This window comes from Lissotriton vulgaris, unplaced genomic scaffold, assembly GCF_964263255.1.
Source record: "Lissotriton vulgaris unplaced genomic scaffold, aLisVul1.2 SCAFFOLD_1209, whole genome shotgun sequence".
Classification (NCBI taxonomy): Eukaryota; Metazoa; Chordata; class Amphibia; order Caudata; family Salamandridae; genus Lissotriton; species Lissotriton vulgaris.
In genome coordinates, this window is record NW_028246269.1 from 206,999 (window position 1) to 224,748 (window position 17,750).

The window sequence follows — 17,750 nt, forward strand, 5'->3', positions numbered from 1 at the left end:
TTGAACCCGTTGCAGGCGAGTAAGCTCAGCCTGGTTAGCCCCGACCAGAAGAGAGCTAGCGTAATCCAGGCGAGAGATGATAGTAGCCTGGATTACCAGCTGTCTGGTTGGGGCATCGAAAAATTTGAGCACAGGTCTTAAGCCTCTCAACAGGCCAAAGCAACAGGCTGCTGTTCTTTTGGTATGTCCTACAAAGGAAAGGCCAGCGTCCAGCCAGACCCCCAGATTTTTCAACTCTGACACCGGGATCGGAGTAGGTCCCAGCTCTGGTGGCCACCATTGGTCACCCCACAACTCCACTCCCCTTCCGACAATCATTAGCTCCGTTTTAGTGGCATTGAGCTGGAGACAGTTTCCCGTCAACCAGCTGGCCTCCGCCTTCAGTCCATCCTGGAACCTGGGGGCATCTTGTTCCGCTCCCCGCTGAGAGTAACCGCCAGCTGTGTGTCGTCGGCATATGAGACCAAAGTTAGGCCCCACTGCCTAGCGACATCAGCCAGCGGTCTCACGTAAAGATTAAACAATGTGGGGCTCAGCGAGGACCCCTGCGGAACCCCCATGGCCAGAGGCTGGAAGTTGGACTTGAAGGGAGGGATGGCAACACAGAAGGAACGATTGCCGAGGAAGGAGCGGAACCATTGCAGCGCCTGACCACCGACGCCAATCTCCTCGAGCCGATGCAGGAGGATGCTGTGAGATACTGTGTCGAAAGCCGGCGCTGAGATCTAATAATATCAGCGCCGCCGTTTGACCAGCATCCAGCCTCGCACGGAGATGTTCCACCATCACAAGAAGAGCGGTCTCCGTGCTGTGCCCAACACGGAAGCCATTTTGTGTGGGGTCGAGGGCGTTGGTCCGGGCTAGATGTTCTGACAGGGCCAGATTGACATGAGCCTCTGTTATCTTTGCCGGCCAGGGTAGCAACGAGATGGGACGGTAACTTTCAGGCTTAGACGGGTCCAGGGAGGGTTTTTTGATAATCGGGGATACCACCGCCTGCTTCCACTTAGTTGGAACTACACCCGACTCCAGGGAGAGGTTGACAAGGGAACACACAGCAGGGCGTCCCATAAAGGCCTGATCTCTAAAGAGAGCAGGTCTTACTGGATCAGATGGAGAACCAGATTTAACTTGCAACGCAAGCTTGTCAAACCCATCCGAGGTGAGAGGGGGAAAAGAGAGCAGGGTAAACTGGTGAGGTGTCCCATTGGAACTTCCCAGGTCGATCCCTATGCTAGGGAATGTCCGATAGATGGCTTGGACTTTTCCCAAAAAGTAAGAAGCAAGGGATTCACAATGGGAGATGGAGCTCACGGCCACAGGGGTCGTCCGCTTCGCCATGAGATCTTTCACGGCCTTGAAGATGGCCTTCGACGGGTTAGTGCTGTTTCGAAATTCCATGCCACAAGGGTCTTTATTATATCAGCTGCTTCATCCAGCAGCACAGCTTAATGGCACCAAACCGTTCTTCCTTTGAAAAAGGTGCTATGCATGTGGTGTTTGTACAGCACAAACCTAACCTAAAAGCAGCTGAGCTCCCTATCGGTCCAAGGCAGGGACAGAGTCAATGAGTGATAGGTGAGGCAGCTGGATAGTGGAATTGTTACTGCATTGTGATCAAAGGGCCTGAATGAATGAATGAAATAAAATGTATAATGCGCAACTAAAACCCGGAGGCATCAAGGCGCCTAACAAAAACAGGTCAGAACACAGAAGGCAGAACACAACTACGAGTATGACTTCGCAAAAAGCTGAGTTTTCAGAGCCTTTCTGAATGACTGCATTGTGGGAAGGGACTTAAGATCCACCGGAAGGATATTCCACCACTTAGGTACCAGAGTGGAGAAGGCTTTGCCACCCCATTTAGCTCTGCGGGTGCGGGGGACTAATAATAGAGATTTGTTAGTAGAGCGTAAATTCCTCGAGGGGCTATAGGGAGACAAGATGGATCCGCTCCCAGTAGCACTACCTCTGGCCAAGGCCCCGTAGGTCATGCACATTGTTTTAAAAAGGATCCGATCTTTGATGGGGAGCCAGTGTAGCGATTTTCTGGTGGAAGTGGCCGAGGCACGTCTGGGCAGGTCTAAAACAAATTTGGCCGCCGCGTTCTGGACCATTTGCAAGTGCTGCAGCAGACCCTTGTTTAGTCCCGCATACAGCGCATTACAATAGTCCAGACGGGAGTCAATGAGTGCAACCACTACCTGTTTTCTGGCCTGCTGAGAAAGATAGTGTCTGATCTTCCTCAGTACATGGATAATTCCCCAACAGGTTGAAACTGTCCTATTGACCTGTTGACGCATGCTGATGGTGGGGTCAATCAGGACTCCTAGGTTTTTAGCTGATAGAGCAGGCCTGAAACTAGCAGCATGTGTGCTAATTCCTCAGCAGTTTCTCCTCTATGACAGGTAGAGCGATGCAGGCCCAGATCAGACAGAAATTATACATTTATAGCTATGTAGTATTTTGAGATAAAGAACTGGGTAGTAGGACGCTGGCTTCCAATAAGACAGCACCGAGCACCCCACCTCAGCTGCACATGGGGACTGCATTGGCAAGATGAACACTGTGCTCTTGCAACCGCTCAATTCATGCCTGCGGCCGCTACAACATGTTAGCGAAGGGTTACTTGAATCCTCGATTCCAATTCACATAATTGAACTACACACATCACAATTCTCTCCCCTCACCGTATCCAGCGCATGTTTCCTGACTCGACACCAAAGTGCTGCGCGGTAAACTGGGTAACGCCGGCTTCTAACATATGGTGTGGGGGTGCCCATCACTACAGATGTCATGGCTTGAGGTTACAGCCACCATATCGGAACTCGCAGACCATACACGGTCACCTACTCCTGAATCCTGCCTGCTAGGCCTTCGCCCTACAGCAAAGGGGGGTAAACACTTACACCAGTTTACAGACCGTGCATAGGTACTTTTGAAGCGCCAAATTGAAATTGGGCTCTAAGCGGGTTTAAGATAGAGTTACAGGAAATGCAAGAACACACTTGATGATGCTTCAAATGCAGAGAGCGGTTAGCTGATGATGTGATCCTCTCCTCCTGATATTTAGAGGTATGGGCCCGCCCTGCTAAAACCCAAATGAGACCTTCGTAATATAATATAATATGCTAAATAGGAAGGTGAGAAATAGGTGTTGTTAATTCCTATTCATTTTAGCATTATAATATGCTATCACCGTTTGCGTACTATGGACTAGTAACTATGCTGATAACTTTGATTCTTATAATCTGTTTGTTAGTATTATATAAGATACTGTGTTTGAGAACATTGCATTGATTATTAAATATTTCAAATATGCACGTGTCCTCTTTACTCCATGTTCTGGTTTGAAATGATTTTAGATCGAAAGAGTGTTTATGTGTTCCACGATACCTGAGGTAACCTAAGTTCATGTTCTGGTTTGTCTAAGTCATTGGGAGTTTGTTATGACCAATGAGACACTGTAGCTAGTTCGGTAAGGGGATTTTGGATACTGAGGTGAGTTTTGGGTCACCCTAATTCACTAAGGTTCTAGATCTCTATGCACAGTTCTGTGGGAGAACGGAAACCCTGCTACAATGTCATGGCTTGAGGTTACAGCCACCATATCGGAACTCGCAGACCATACACGGTCACCTACTCCTGAATCCTGCCTGCTAGGCCTTCGCCCTACAGCAAAGGGGGGTAAACACTTACACCAGTTTACAGACCGTGCATAGGTACTTTTGAAGCGCCAAATTGAAATTGGGCTCTAAGCGGGTTTAAGATAGAGTTACAGGAAATGCAAGAACACACTTGATGATGCTTCAAATGCAGAGAGCGGTTAGCTGATGATGTGATCCTCTCCTCCTGATATTTAGAGGTATGGGCCCGCCCTGCTAAAACCCAAATGAGACCTTCGTAATATAATATAATATGCTAAATAGGAAGGTGAGAAATAGGTGTTGTTAATTCCTATTCATTTTAGCATTATAATATGCTATCACCGTTTGCGTACTATGGACTAGTAACTATGCTGATAACTTTGATTCTTATAATCTGTTTGTTAGTATTATATAAGATACTGTGTTTGAGAACATTGCATTGATTATTAAATATTTCAAATATGCACGTGTCCTCTTTACTCCATGTTCTGGTTTGAAATGATTTTAGATCGAAAGAGTGTTTATGTGTTCCACGATACCTGAGGTAACCTAAGTTCATGTTCTGGTTTGTCTAAGTCATTGGGAGTTTGTTATGACCAATGAGACACTGTAGCTAGTTCGGTAAGGGGATTTTGGATACTGAGGTGAGTTTTGGGTCACCCTAATTCACTAAGGTTCTAGATCTCTATGCACAGTTCTGTGGGAGAACGGAAACCCTGCTACAATGTCATGGCTTGAGGTTACAGCCACCATATCGGAACTCGCAGACCATACACGGTCACCTACTCCTGAATCCTGCCTGCTAGGCCTTCGCCCTAAAGCAAAGGGGGCAAACACTTACACCGGTTCATAGACCTTGCATACATACTTTTCAAGCGCCAAATAGAAATTTCTTGTAACGCAACATCTGTGCTAAGAGGCAGCTGCATACTCTCCTGCAATGTGCACGAGCAGAGGCCAACACAACACACATGCTACTCACTAGAGGAGTAGGGAGTGGATGGGGGGAATATGGATATCCTTAGCATAGAAGCCAAAAACTAGTTTCGACCACCATGCAGGAACTATGGCCGGGACCTTATGAATGCATAACTTCTGTACAATTGTACCAAAGTATGATGTATATCCTCCGGTCCATGCAATCGGCGTTCCCCTGAGGACGGGAGCCATGCCGGCATATGGCATGGATTAGACATCATGTTGATCTACCCTTATGTGTTCGATGCAGTCTCCCCCTTACACCTGCTTCCTTATATTGAATTTTTTTAGTGATGCGCTGTCTGCGATTAGGATTGGAATGTTTTATTGTCCTCCTTGCCTTGTGATCACCCTTTATCTCAGTAGCTCTTGCTCCGACACTGATGTAAATAGCAATGCTGCCGAACCATGATGTGTTTACATATGTCACATATATTATGTCATTGATGCTGCCTGCAACCTGTATCCCTAATTGAGTTTCCTCTTGTTGATGTTGTAAAAGAATAAAAAATAAAAAAACTTTCACCAGCTGCAATCAAATATTTATGAGATAATGAGATGCAAACATACCTCCATCCTGCACATCCTGGGACTAGACTGCTGGAAAGCGATCAATGGGAAATGAGACAGGTTTGGATGTGAGCAAATCAATGAAACATTACCTGGAAGAGCAAATTCAAAAAAGAGAGTTAGGAGAAGATAGATGGATATTGGTAATGGCACTAGGGACAAGCAAGAGAAGGAAATAAACTCAACTTTCTTTGGAAAAACACCAGCCTTGTGAATTTTTACAAAGCAAAAATGTTTTAAACGTTTGTAAAACACTGAAAAAACACCACAATTTAGAACCTATATAAACTGATAACAGAAAAGCTTATGCACCTTGTTTTCAATGTGCATTATCAGAGAAGAGGAATTGCTGCATGCACGGGAGGATTTACAACGAGTGTGCCATGACGGTGCATCAGGTTCAGTTTTCCGTAGTCATGTATTCCAATGGGCTCTGGGAAGTGCAGTCTTTTTGTAACTGTGTTTAACTTGGATGCTAATAAAGCAAGGGATGAAATGCATAATAGTTGAGACCTTCTGAATCTTTACACTTAGGAATTCTGAGCATGCATACAACACATAATGTGAAGTGCACACTTGGATTAGAACAAACAGATGACAGACAAGAAAAGAAGTGGAGACGAGCAAAAGGAAGAGAAAGAAGCTCATTGAACGCGGCATGAAGCAAGGCCGTCCCCTTTCACACATACTCTTCCTGATAGCCCCAGAGACCCTCACATTCACCCTATACTGCTCAGAAGGCATTTGAGGAACTGAAACCAAAGCCGGCAACCTGGAAATTATGCTGTAAGCAGACGACATACTCCTGACTTTAGCCTCTCCAGAACGTTTGTTGTCAGCACCGATGTTCACCATATCAGATTTTAAAGCGTTTTCCAGGTACACAATGAACTGGACCAAAATTTAAGAAACATAGACAAGTTACATTAATGGCGCAACAGGGCATAACATAGTCAAATCCAATTCTCCAGCATCTTGCCTCCCACTATGAGTCGAGAACACAAACCGGGGAGACTGGTTTAAAACATGGATTCCAGACAGAGAGCTATACCCGTGCTTTAATATAGAGAGGACTCACAGGACGCAAGCCCCAAGTCAGCCTAAGTCATCATCACCTGGAGGAAAGTACCCTTTTGGGATGGTTACCCCCAATCTTTTTGCTCCAGATACTGCTGGTTAGGACTCAAAGTGCACTGGAGCAGGCTGAAATTGCTATATGTGAATTGGCATCCCCAAGTGGCAATGACTTTATCACCCTTAGAAGTCTCTAGTATATGGTACCAATGGTACCCAGGGCATGGGTGTTAAAGGGGATACTAGGGACTGAAGCACTATTTATGCCACCCTGAGTAGCCCAAGTAAACTACTCACATGAGGACGGCCAATGCATACTGCAGAAAAGTGTAAATTGCTTGATCTCGACTCTGCCTTCACCATGTGTGGTAAAGTCAAACACTATTTTTATTATATATCAGTCACCCCTAAAGAAGGCCTCCTGAGGCAGACAAGTGGCTTGGCTTGCTTTGGCCCGAGGATCCGAGTAAACTCCAAGCAGAGCTAAAGCCAGGCGTCCTTCACTGGCTCGCCCACCTCTATAAAATAACGTTATGTTATGTTAAGGATATTTATAGAGCGCATGGCTACCAGAAGGCGTCCCTGTGCTAGCAGAGATTTATGGCAGGCCACACCAGCTTAGTCGGTGGGTTTTTGGAATAACCAGGTTTTCAGACGTTTACAGAAGGAAAGGGGGTTGGGTTCTGAACGTAACTGGGGGCCCGGGGGGTGGGGGGGAGAAGCTAGGTAGAGAATGGATAATCAGAGGCATCTGTTAGGACAGTAGGGGGAGATGATGGATCGGAGGATGGGGGGCATTTTTTCCAGAAAGATTTATGAGCAATACATAGGGGCTTGAATGTTATTCTTTCCACAATCAGGAGCCAGTGCAAGGTTTTCAGGGCAGGTCTTGCAGAGTGGCTGTTGCAGATCTTAAGAAGCATGCGTGCTGCACAGTTCTGAATAACTTGCAGTTTGTTTGTTGTCACCCCTGGAGCTCCTAGATACATCTTTGTAGTCGAGGCGGGAGAGGATCAAGACCTGGACCATGAGTCTCCTTGCTGAGAGGGGGAGGAGCGGGAGGACTTTAAGGAGCATCTGTAGGATGCCATAGCAGGATGCGGCCAGTTTTGTCGCCTGATAATAAATTGTCAGTGACCGATCTAGCCACATGTCGAGACTTTTGATCTGATTTTTGGGCGTGGGTGGAGAGCCGAGACAGTTTGGCCATGCTAAACCGATATCAAATGTGGGTGACTTACCCAGCAGCATAATCTCCGTTTTATTTCCATCCAATTTAAGGAAGGAGGGTTCCATCTATTTGGGAACTCTCTCCAGGCAGGAGCCTAGGCATTGTGAGGAGTTTTCTGGATGATTTAAGGCCACCACTAATTGGGTGTCATCGGCGTAGGTGACAATTTCTATCCCAAAAGGGACAACAATCTTTGCCAGGAAGCTCATATAGATATTAAACAGCATCAAGCTCAGAAACTAGCCCTGAGGAACACTGCAGTCAAGTGGGATCCGGTTTGAAATGTTACCCCCTTCAAAGGCTTGGAAGGTTCTATTCTCGAGAAGAGATTGCAGCCAGGTGATAACACTACCTGATAGTCCGACATTCCTAAGTCTATGGATCAGGATGTCATAGTTAACAGTGTCAAAAGCGGCGCTGAGGTCCAAAAGGATGATAGCTGTCGATTTACCTTTGTCGATAATCATTTTGGGCTTTTCAACAAAGCCAGTAGCGCGGTTTCAGTCCCATGTTGGCGGCAGAACACGGTTTGCAAGGAGTGAAGTATGTTGTGAGATTCGAAGAAGGTGGAAATAGCTGAATCAACATGCTTTTCTAGCATTTTACTGAACCCAGGAAGGAGGGAAGTAGGGCGGTAATTCCCAAGAATGTCGCGGTCAGCGTTGGGTTTCTTCAGTAGCGCCTTCACTAGGGCGTGTTTCCAAAGTGGCGGTACTAGTCCGGTCAAGATGGAGGAGTTAATCATCTTTAGTAACACCGGGAGGACTACTTCCTCAGCCTTGCTTAGGAATTGAGGGGATGCCCGGTCACAGGGAGAGATGGATTTTACTAAGGAACAGATGTTCAATAGGGTGTCCATAACCATAAAGGCAATTCCCTTGAGAGCATGCTCATCGGGCACGGAGTTCTCCATGGAAAGCGGATTAACAGTGGAGACCGGAGGGGGAAAGAAATTGTAGATATCCTTGATTTTATAGGAGAAGAACTCTGAAAGTGCATCACACCATGCGTGCGAGCCCTCAAGGGGGGCATCCCTCATCGGTAGCTTTAGGAGATGCTTAGCAATTTAAAAAAATTTGTGTGAGGAGTTTGAAACAGAGTTAATTCTTTCCTCATAGTAGGATGCTTGTGCATCCTTCACTTTGGTTTGATAAATTTTTATGGAGTCCCTGTATTTCAGTTTACCTGTTGCGTCGTAGTTTCTTCTCCATTTCCTCTCAAGTCTTTTACAGGTTTGTTTGTACTCATGCAGCTTGGGGAAGTTCCACGGAGCAGGGTTATTCCTAGTTTTTTATGAATGTGTTTCCTAGTTATGACTAGGTCCAGGGAGGAATCGATCCAATGGTTAAATTTGTTATTCGGGACAGGAATCTAAATTAGGTATGGAGTTTTCCAGAGCTGAATTCCAAGAGTTCAACGGAAGGTTGGACAAAGAGCATTTCCAGCTACTGGTCGTGCCGGTGGTAAGAGCGGTTTTCAGCAGACCCCGGGAGAAAGGGACCAAAAAGTCGTCAGACCATGGCACTGGGACCGGGTCTCCTACTGAGAGTTCCTTCCAATTGGAAAAAATGGGGTCTAGGAGGTGCCCTTTTTCATGGGTGGGGCTAGTAACACTTTGCTTCATCTGGATACCTAGGAGATTCTGGATTAGTTCAGTCACTACTGGGTCTGAGGGATCGTCAAAATGCAAGTTGAGATCCCCTAGTACAGTGAAATTGGAGGGGGAGCTTGCCATGTTGGAGACAATTTGTGGTAAAACTTTGAACAATTGTCCATGGGGTCAAGGGAGGTGGAAAATCAGAATACTCGAAAAGGTGTGGGTGAGGGAAAGCGTGATGGAGAAAGAACATTTTTCACAATCCGGTATGATGTTGGAGACGATGTGACATTTACAACCCTCTTTTAAAATAATGGCAATGCCTCCTCCCCTCCCCTGTTACCGGTCACTCCTCAGTATCCCGGTATGAGACATTGGGAGTTCAATCCATTGACTCCATTCTAAGAACGAGAGTTCAATCCATGGACTCATCATTACAAGGATCCTATGCCTGTGACCCTATAATCAACAAACTGAGCTCCCTACCGGCGGTTCTAGAACAGATAATCAGTATTAAACAAGCATTGGAAATGCAATAGGTCTCGCATTAGAAAAGTTGGAGCTATTGGTCTTGTAAATGACAAATATTTTATTTATGTGTTGGTTTTTAAAATAGCTAAATTGATAGCTTTGTCATTTACAATGCCAATAGTTATAACTTTCGCGAATGTGACACCTATAGCATTTGTAATGCAACATGTTTTGTATTTACGTGACTTAGATGGCAGCTCTGGCCGTTAGGCCACATCTCTAGAGAGATGTACGAAGTACTGAGGAAGACAAGATAAACTGCACTTCAATATTGATGTCGAAATTAAGTTAGTACCTCTTTGATCGTTTTACTGCAAAATTGTGAAAATTATGAGACTCTAGTTCAGAACAGATCGAATTTAGCTGTAGGACAAGGCAACCCAAGAAGTGCCAGTGCAAAGTGTTGGAAGTAACTGTGGCCAAGCATCTACTGTAAACAGAGGCCACGTTGTCAGTAAACTTGGGAAAATATGTAGCCTGGCCCAACATTAAATGTTTCAGTCACTGGGTGTAGGCAATAAAAAAAAACAAGTTAAAAAATAAGGAGACACGGCCTGGCGGCAGTGAAACTGAAAGCACGGCCGGCCGGCCGTAAAAGCCTTTGATGCAGCAGGGGGCGGAGCGGGAAGAGCTGCTGGCGGCACCAAGCTGGACAACAGAAAAGGAGACACGGCCTGGCGGCCGTGAAACTGAAAGCACGGCCGGCCGGCCGGCCGTGAAAGCCTTTGATGCAGCATGGGGTGGAGTGGGAAGAGCTGCTGGCGGCACCAAGCTGGGCAACATATGGCTGGCGATTTGATGCTGTGCACGTGCATTTTAACTCATTGCACTTGCGCATTGAGCTAAAAGCGCACATGCACTGCATCAAATCGCCAGTCTAGTTAAACTCTGTTTAAGCCCCTATAGTCTCGCAAGCTCAATGCGCATGCTCATTGACAGGCGAGACCTAAAAAGTCAATCTAGCTAACACTGCATCTACCATCGCTAAGCAAAAAGAACACTTCAGACCCATCACAAAGCAACATGGGTCACTTACAGAAACACAGCAACCAACGGAAACACTAAGCGACTTACAAAGACAACTGGAAATAAGGTCAGCACTGCCAGAGATCCCGCAAATCACCCCAGAAAGTAAATATGGTAGAGCACAAAACTCACTGACTCGTCTTCAACCGTGCATGGTCACTCCAAACATGCCGCTTTGTAAATTAATGATAAGCAACTACACGGTCTTGAGCACCTTCGCTTTGGCCGTTGCCTTTTTTAGATTGCGGTCACGGAAGTCTACATTTGGGTACGGCTTCCGGTTAGTCCCCTTTCTACTTCCTTTAACCCCTTGGGCGTGGCCGCGATTCTGCGCCTGTGCGGTGTTTTTCGAAGTGGGCGTGTTTATGACGGCCCCCAGCCGTCATCAGCACACGAGCCCCGTGATGAATGACGGCTGGGGGCCGTCATCAGCATTGAAGGGTTAGTGAAACTAACTGTCCTGCATGCCAGTGCATACAGACACATTGATTTAGCCGGTTCGTAATGGAACTGTAAGAGACTACGTGGTTAGTTTCTTTAGTTTACTTTATCCCCATAACGACAAGTTTGGATCGCTTCAGCTCTGGGCAGTTTGATTTTCATTTTTATCACAAACGGAAAACTTTAAGCTACCGCACTTTGGTTCCACACTTTGCTTACATTTCACATTTATATTCTCCTGAACACCTTTGATCTGGGCTGTTTTGAGCATGTGCACTAATGTTGTTATGCCTCATTTACGTTGCACTTAAATGATGTGATGCAGGCGTCCAGTGCTGATTCCTTTCCCATATGTTCCCATGCTCATACTTTGGTGGTGATATGATGATGCAGGGATGTCTTCCTTCTAGACCTTGTGTGTAGGTCCCATGCGACTGGTGTGCATTTACGCCTAGGGAGGAGCCTCATGATTTATGCAAATGTGTGGAGGCCCTTGCACGGATGGTCGTTGTGCATAATATGCCCCTAACGTTCACATGTTTATGCCCACAGGTGTATGCCGATTGATAATGCTTTATGTTTATGGCAATGTTGCTAAGGCTAGGCATAATGGACTTATGATAATGCTGTGGTGTTATGCTGATAATGTTTTTCCCCTAAGGCTAAAGCTGATGGACTCTACATCTATTCCTTAGACTTATCTGATTGTCCCTGCCTTGTAAATAGTTCCATGTGAATTATTACCTAGTGCCAGCTGGCACAGTTTATCTGCACCTGTGATTCCCTTCTGATGTGTTCATTCGACAATACACATACTGTTTTCCACCTAACCTGGTGAAGAGTCTTTTTGTAGTGTGCCTTTTGTGTCGCCTGTGTGTGCTGCGCGGATGCTTTATACATTAGGTTTCATCCACCAGAGTTGCCACAATCCGCAGATTCATTTTGCATCTCTTTAACTACCAGGACCGCGACCACATTATGCAAGTCGCCAGGTCCATGGGCCCCAGGCAAATTGCCCAAGGCTGAGTGACCATCTATCCAGACTACACTGCAGAAGCACAGAGACTGAGAGGTTCATTCTTGCTGGTCAAACAGGCCTGGAATGTTCTCTTATGTACATGGCTACATTGCTCCTGGTGGACTCTGAAGCCATGCTATTTTTCACAAAACCACCAGATGCCCAAAGTTGGCTGGAGACTAAAGAGGTGTAGCCAGCGCCTACATTCAACCGAATACAGACTAGAAACATCCAGATCACAAAGGCATGAGCACAGGAGCAGGCCCTCCAGCGAACAGGCGGTTCAACAACGCACTGTTAACATTGGAAAATACGACATCAATGCACGTCATGATACATGTACGTAAAATAAGAAACTCGCGTCACCACCACTCTCTTGGGCAGAGATACAAAGGGAAACACGTTTATCGCATTTAAGCGCAGAGAGTTTTAACTTGAAAGAAGGTTGGGCACTTTGTCCAATCATAATCTCAGGGATCACACCTGCGGGTTCCCGGAAGTCTTTAGGACTCAGTAGCTCTTCTTATAATGTTAATAAATAAAACTAGTCAAGGGGGAAGTGGTGCCAAATAGAAACTGGACACCTCATTGGGTCTGTCCCCTGCTACTGTGTTTCCAGTTCAAACACCTCTTAGCCAATAAAATAAAATGAAACCCGCCAGGTAATTCTTAACCAGGCATGCGTAGAATTGCACAGTCGTAAATGCAGCGCACGCGTGGCTTGCCTTCTCAGTTTGTGAATGGCCACCAGCTTGCGAGTATATGAGCATTCACAAACTCAAATCGGACCTTTCCCTGCGCTGGAAATGGTTAATTCTACTGCAGAAAAGGATGAAGAAACTCTCAGTGGCTGGGAAACCTGGCGGTGGCATCGAAGGGGCATATCATGGGAAAATGGAGAAATAACAATGGGCACAACATTTCCTCAACAATTAACTAACTAAAACCGACAATGACCATATATGGCCATAAGGAAACCTTAGTCATGCAATTAACTAATTAACTCCAACCCGGGAAAAGGTATAAAACCCCGGTTTCAAAATTACTTCTGGCATTATCACCGGAGCCACGTAGGGATCGATCGGGAGGTATTTCCTCGTAGAAATCGTGAGTAGAAAGGTCTGATGATTGTGAGCACTGCCACCACTACATGAATGTAAGTTAAACCAAGACCTGAATATGCCTTTCTTTCTCAAACAGGTGCTAGTTAGCACACCAGATCCTGACGTTTTGTCTCATGAGGTTTATCTACAGCTCCAAAACAGTATGTTTTAAATATGTAATGGCATGAAATTGACATTGTTCCTCCTCACTTTACAGGGATATAACACAAACTTTGTCCTTTCCCTCTTTACCAACAATAGTGTTACCACCAGGAAATGATTTGAAAACATCTGATCAAAAATTTCCTCATTAAGTGTGTGTGCTCTATGTTGTGTGTCAGTGAGTCTAGTGTGTTTTTGGTAAAATATTTTTATCCCACTATAAGCACTGGAATACAGCTATAGTATGTCACCTGTAACCACTGGACATTTTACCTATGGATATGGAGAGAGAGACCACCCCAAAAAAATGTTTTGTCTTCTTTCCTTTACAGGTTGATCAATAGAGTCAAGTCAAGTCAAGTCAAAAGATTTATATAGCGCGCTACATACCCAGAGGGTCTCAAGGCGCTTGAAGAAGGGTGGGGAATTACTTGTCAAATATCCAAGTTTTAAGTTGCTTTCTGAATGCTAGGTGGTTCTGAGTGAGGCGAAGGAAGGGAGTTCCAGGTTTTAGCTGCTAGGTAGGAGAAGGATCTACCGCCCATGGTGGTTTTGTTGATGCGAGGTACAGTATCAATGGCTTGGCTGGAGGATCGTAGCTGGCGAGAGGGGTTGTAGAAGGAGAGTCGTGTGTTGAGGCATTCAGGTCCCAGTTCGTAAAGTGCTTTGTGTGCGTGGGTTAGGAGGCGGAACGTGATCCTCTTATTGACGGGGAGCCAGTGGAGGTTTTTCAGGTGACCAGAGATGTGGTCTTTACGCGGGATGTCTAGTATGAGTCTGGCTGAAGCGTTCTGGATACGTTGGAGTTTTTTTCTGGAGTTTTGCGGTGGTACCGGCGTATAGGGTGTTTCCGTAGTCCAGGCGGCTCATGACCAGTGCGTGGGTGACTGTTTTTCTAGTTTCGGTGGGGATCCAGCGAAATGTTTTTTTGAGCATGCGAAGAATGTTGAAGCAGGATGATGAAACGGCGTTGACTTGTCTGTTCATGGAGAGTGAGGAGTCCAGGATGACGCCCAGGTTCCGTGCGTGGTCCGTCGGGATGGGTGCTTTTCCAAGGGCCTCTGGCCACCAAGAGTCATCCCAGGCGGAGGGGGAGGTACCTAAGATAAGGACTTCTGTTTTGTCTGAATTCAATTTCAGACGGCTGTGCTTCATCCACTCGGCTACTTCTTTCATTCCTTCATGTAGGTTGGTTTTGGCGGTGTTAGGGTCTTTGGTGAGTAAGAGGATCAGTTGAGTGTCGTCAGCGTAGGAGATGATGTTGAGGCTGTGTTGGCGTGCAATGGCCGCGAGGGGGCTCATGTACACGTTGAAGAGGGTGGGGCTGAGTGAAGATCCTTGTGGTACACCGCAGATGACTTCAGACAACATCTTTTTTTTAGGTACATTACTTTTACCTGCACTGTAATTTTTCCTCACTTTTATTAGAAAATTCTGGTATTAGTTAGAGAAACGTGAGTAAGGTGGGGATTTGTGCACCCCGTCCTGAAGAAGGTGCTTCTGGCACCGAAACATGTTGACACACACAAAAAGGAGGTAACGCACATTGTCAGCGTAGTGACCTCCCACCCTCATTTTTAACAGCACCAGCCCGGGGGCTTATTAAATAATTTTTAGTTACCCCACGAGCCAGGTTCTTTTTAACTATCACTATTTCCCAAACCCCACAATACACTCACATTTATTCAAAATACCCCCTCACCAACACCACACATAGTCTAACAAGTGCTCCCGCGTCTCCGTAGGTCGCAGCACGCCGTACCCCGTAGAGGGGTACGATGACCCCGATGATGAAGCATGACACGCCCGAGGCAAAACAGCGGGAGCCGTTGAGAGGGTGAGTGTCTCGGACGGGGCCACAGCTGGTGCAGAGATAAGCGGGACACCCGGGACCCTGCGAGGGGAAATTGAGGAACAGCGAGAGGGCCACACTGAAAGACGCCCAGCCGGGTAGCGGCGGAGGAACAAGGCTGAGGAGGCCGCAGGCAGTGGGAGAGCACCTGGGGGAAACTCACAACTCCCGGCGGTGGGAGGAGACCGGCCGGCGGGGTGCCCGGACGCTGACAACCCGAAGAACCATGGGGAAAAAGGAGACTCTGCCGAAAGGACCCAAACAAGGCCCGATGGACAACTTTGCGGCACCGCGCCAGGGGCGGAAGGTCCACCCGCGCCCTCGAATACGCGTTCAGACACTGAGCTACTGATGGCGGCAATTCAGGCCTCCCGCACCGACATTCAGGAGCCCAGGGCGGCACTGGAGGTCAAAATTGGCTCGGTGGGCTCGGAAGTGACACTCTTACGACAGGACTTCCGTAATCTATCTGACAGGGTCACCGCTGCGGAGGCTCGAGTGGGAGAAGCCGAGGATTCGATCACAACTCTTCGAAGAGACATGGCGGAACTTGCGGCCACGAATCGCCAGCTCACCTGGAAGGTGGACTACGCCGAAAACAGGGCCCGGCGCAACACCCTACGCTTTGTAGGCTTCAGAGAAGGAATTGAAAAGAACAACATGGTATCCTTCCTTCATGCGTGGCTACGAGAAACATTCCCCCTGGCGCAATTCTCACCATGCTTCATAATAGAGAGGGCACACAAAGCACTCCTCGCGAAACCGCCTGAGGGAGCAAGACCGCGTCCGGTCATTGCACGTTTTTTGAACTTTGCAGACAGAGATTTGATACTGAGGGAGGCGAGGAAGATGGGGGAGATTCGTCTGGAAAACTCGCATGTTATGATCTTCCCGGACTATAGTCAGGAGATGCAAAAGCAGAGGCGAGCCTTCGACTCAGTAAAGGCTAAAGTCAGAGACTTAAAAATTCCGTACATGTTACTGTTCCCTGCGAAGCTTAAGGTGATATTCAATGAGCGGACACTCTTTTTCATACACCCGGAAGACGCTTGGCAATGGCTGGAGGAGCGTCCGATCCTCAACAGCAGGGAGAGTGACGTGCTAGATAGGTCACGGAAAAATGCGACACACTGGGAGCATACGAAACCTCAATGACTGAAATCCAGGCGATCTAAGAGGCAAACCCCAGCGACGCCATACAGAAGCCGCGGTACAGGACAGGCAAGGAAAGGGCGCTCCGCTTCTCCAAGAGGTGCAGCTGCATCCGGGTCGAGAGGCGCGGCGTTGCGCACCACTGCACGGTCGGAAGGCGAGGAGGAGGAGACACTGGTCAGCCACTCACCCGGCGGAGAGGGAGAGGAGGATGACGGACAATCAGACCATCCGCTGGTGAAGGAGATACGGGTCATGGAACATGACCTATCAGGACAGCACAGTGCCCCCGAATCTGAAATTCCAGACTCCAAATCCTGACGGAAGAGAGACTGCTGCACAAACTACGTTCTGAGTCTGGAGCCATGGGGAGTTAGGTGAAATATCGTTCATTTGGAGGACTGGGAGGTCTGGAGTGGCAGCCTGCCAAAAGGAAGCACGCAAGTTAACACGCCCACTTTATTGTGCTTTGTTTGACACGTAGATAGGGTTGTTGGGTGTTTACTAGGGTGGGTTGGCAGGTGGGCGACAGGCCTACTCCTTCGGAAAGCTATGTCCTGTGTAAGGACACATCTGGAAGGGGAGGGAGGGGGATGCTCAAGTTGGTGGGGATGCAGGGGGGAGGGCATTACAGTTATTTGTATTTCAAATTTGTTGGGGCAGGGTACGGGGAGGGACTCAGGTGGGAACACTGAAGACTCGGGTAGAAAATCACTTCAGCAATTTATGTCTTCGCAACACTGCCAACCGTAAGTGTTGGGTCACACATGGTCACTGCACTCTTCCATGGCCGGTACCGTAGACGCATCACACGTGGCTGGCAAGAGGTTGAACATACTGACGTGGAATGTCAATGGGTTGGGATCGAAAATCAAGAGAGGGCTGGTAAACGCATACATTAAAAAGACTGACCCAACATCATTTTTCTGCAAGAGACGCATCTTAGGGGTACTCAGTGTTCCTTTGTTGCTAGGGGCAAATACAGGATGTTGGTCCATGCGGGTTACACTTCAGACTCCAGGGGAGTGGGAGTCATGATTAAAAAATCCCAACCTTTCGCCATCACACATACGTGGCTTGACCCACAGGGTACCTATGCGGGAGTTCAGGGCAACTGGAATAGGCACACCTATTCCTTGATCTCTGTTTATGCACCACCTAAGCTGCAGTCGCGCACAAATGCCTCAGTCGCGAACATCCTCTTAGACACAGCAGACACGATACAGGTGGTGGGAGGGGACTTTAATGATGTCATGGACGTTGCCCTCGACAGATCAGGCACCACAGTTGACGGCGGACATAGGACGGCATTGTTTGATCTGATGTCCTCCTTGGGGCTGACGGACGCATGGCGGTGGCTTCATCCGA

The 17,750-nt window shown here is 47.3% G+C and overlaps 1 protein-coding gene across 2 annotated transcripts in view; it reads right to left on the reverse strand.

Annotated features, from left to right (window-relative positions):
* LOC147666012 (uncharacterized) overlaps positions 1-17,750 on the reverse strand; it is a 59,631-nt gene that overhangs the window by 26,605 nt on the left and 15,276 nt on the right. The window contains exon 1 of one of the 2 annotated variants that reach the window (XM_086949325.1): positions 5,196-5,289. The exons of the other annotated variant lie outside the window; for it this stretch is intronic. The gene's annotated coding sequence lies outside the window, so the exon portion shown is untranslated. Of the gene's footprint in view, positions 1-5,195; positions 5,290-17,750 lie in introns of those variants that run through there. 2 annotated transcript variants of the gene reach the window in all.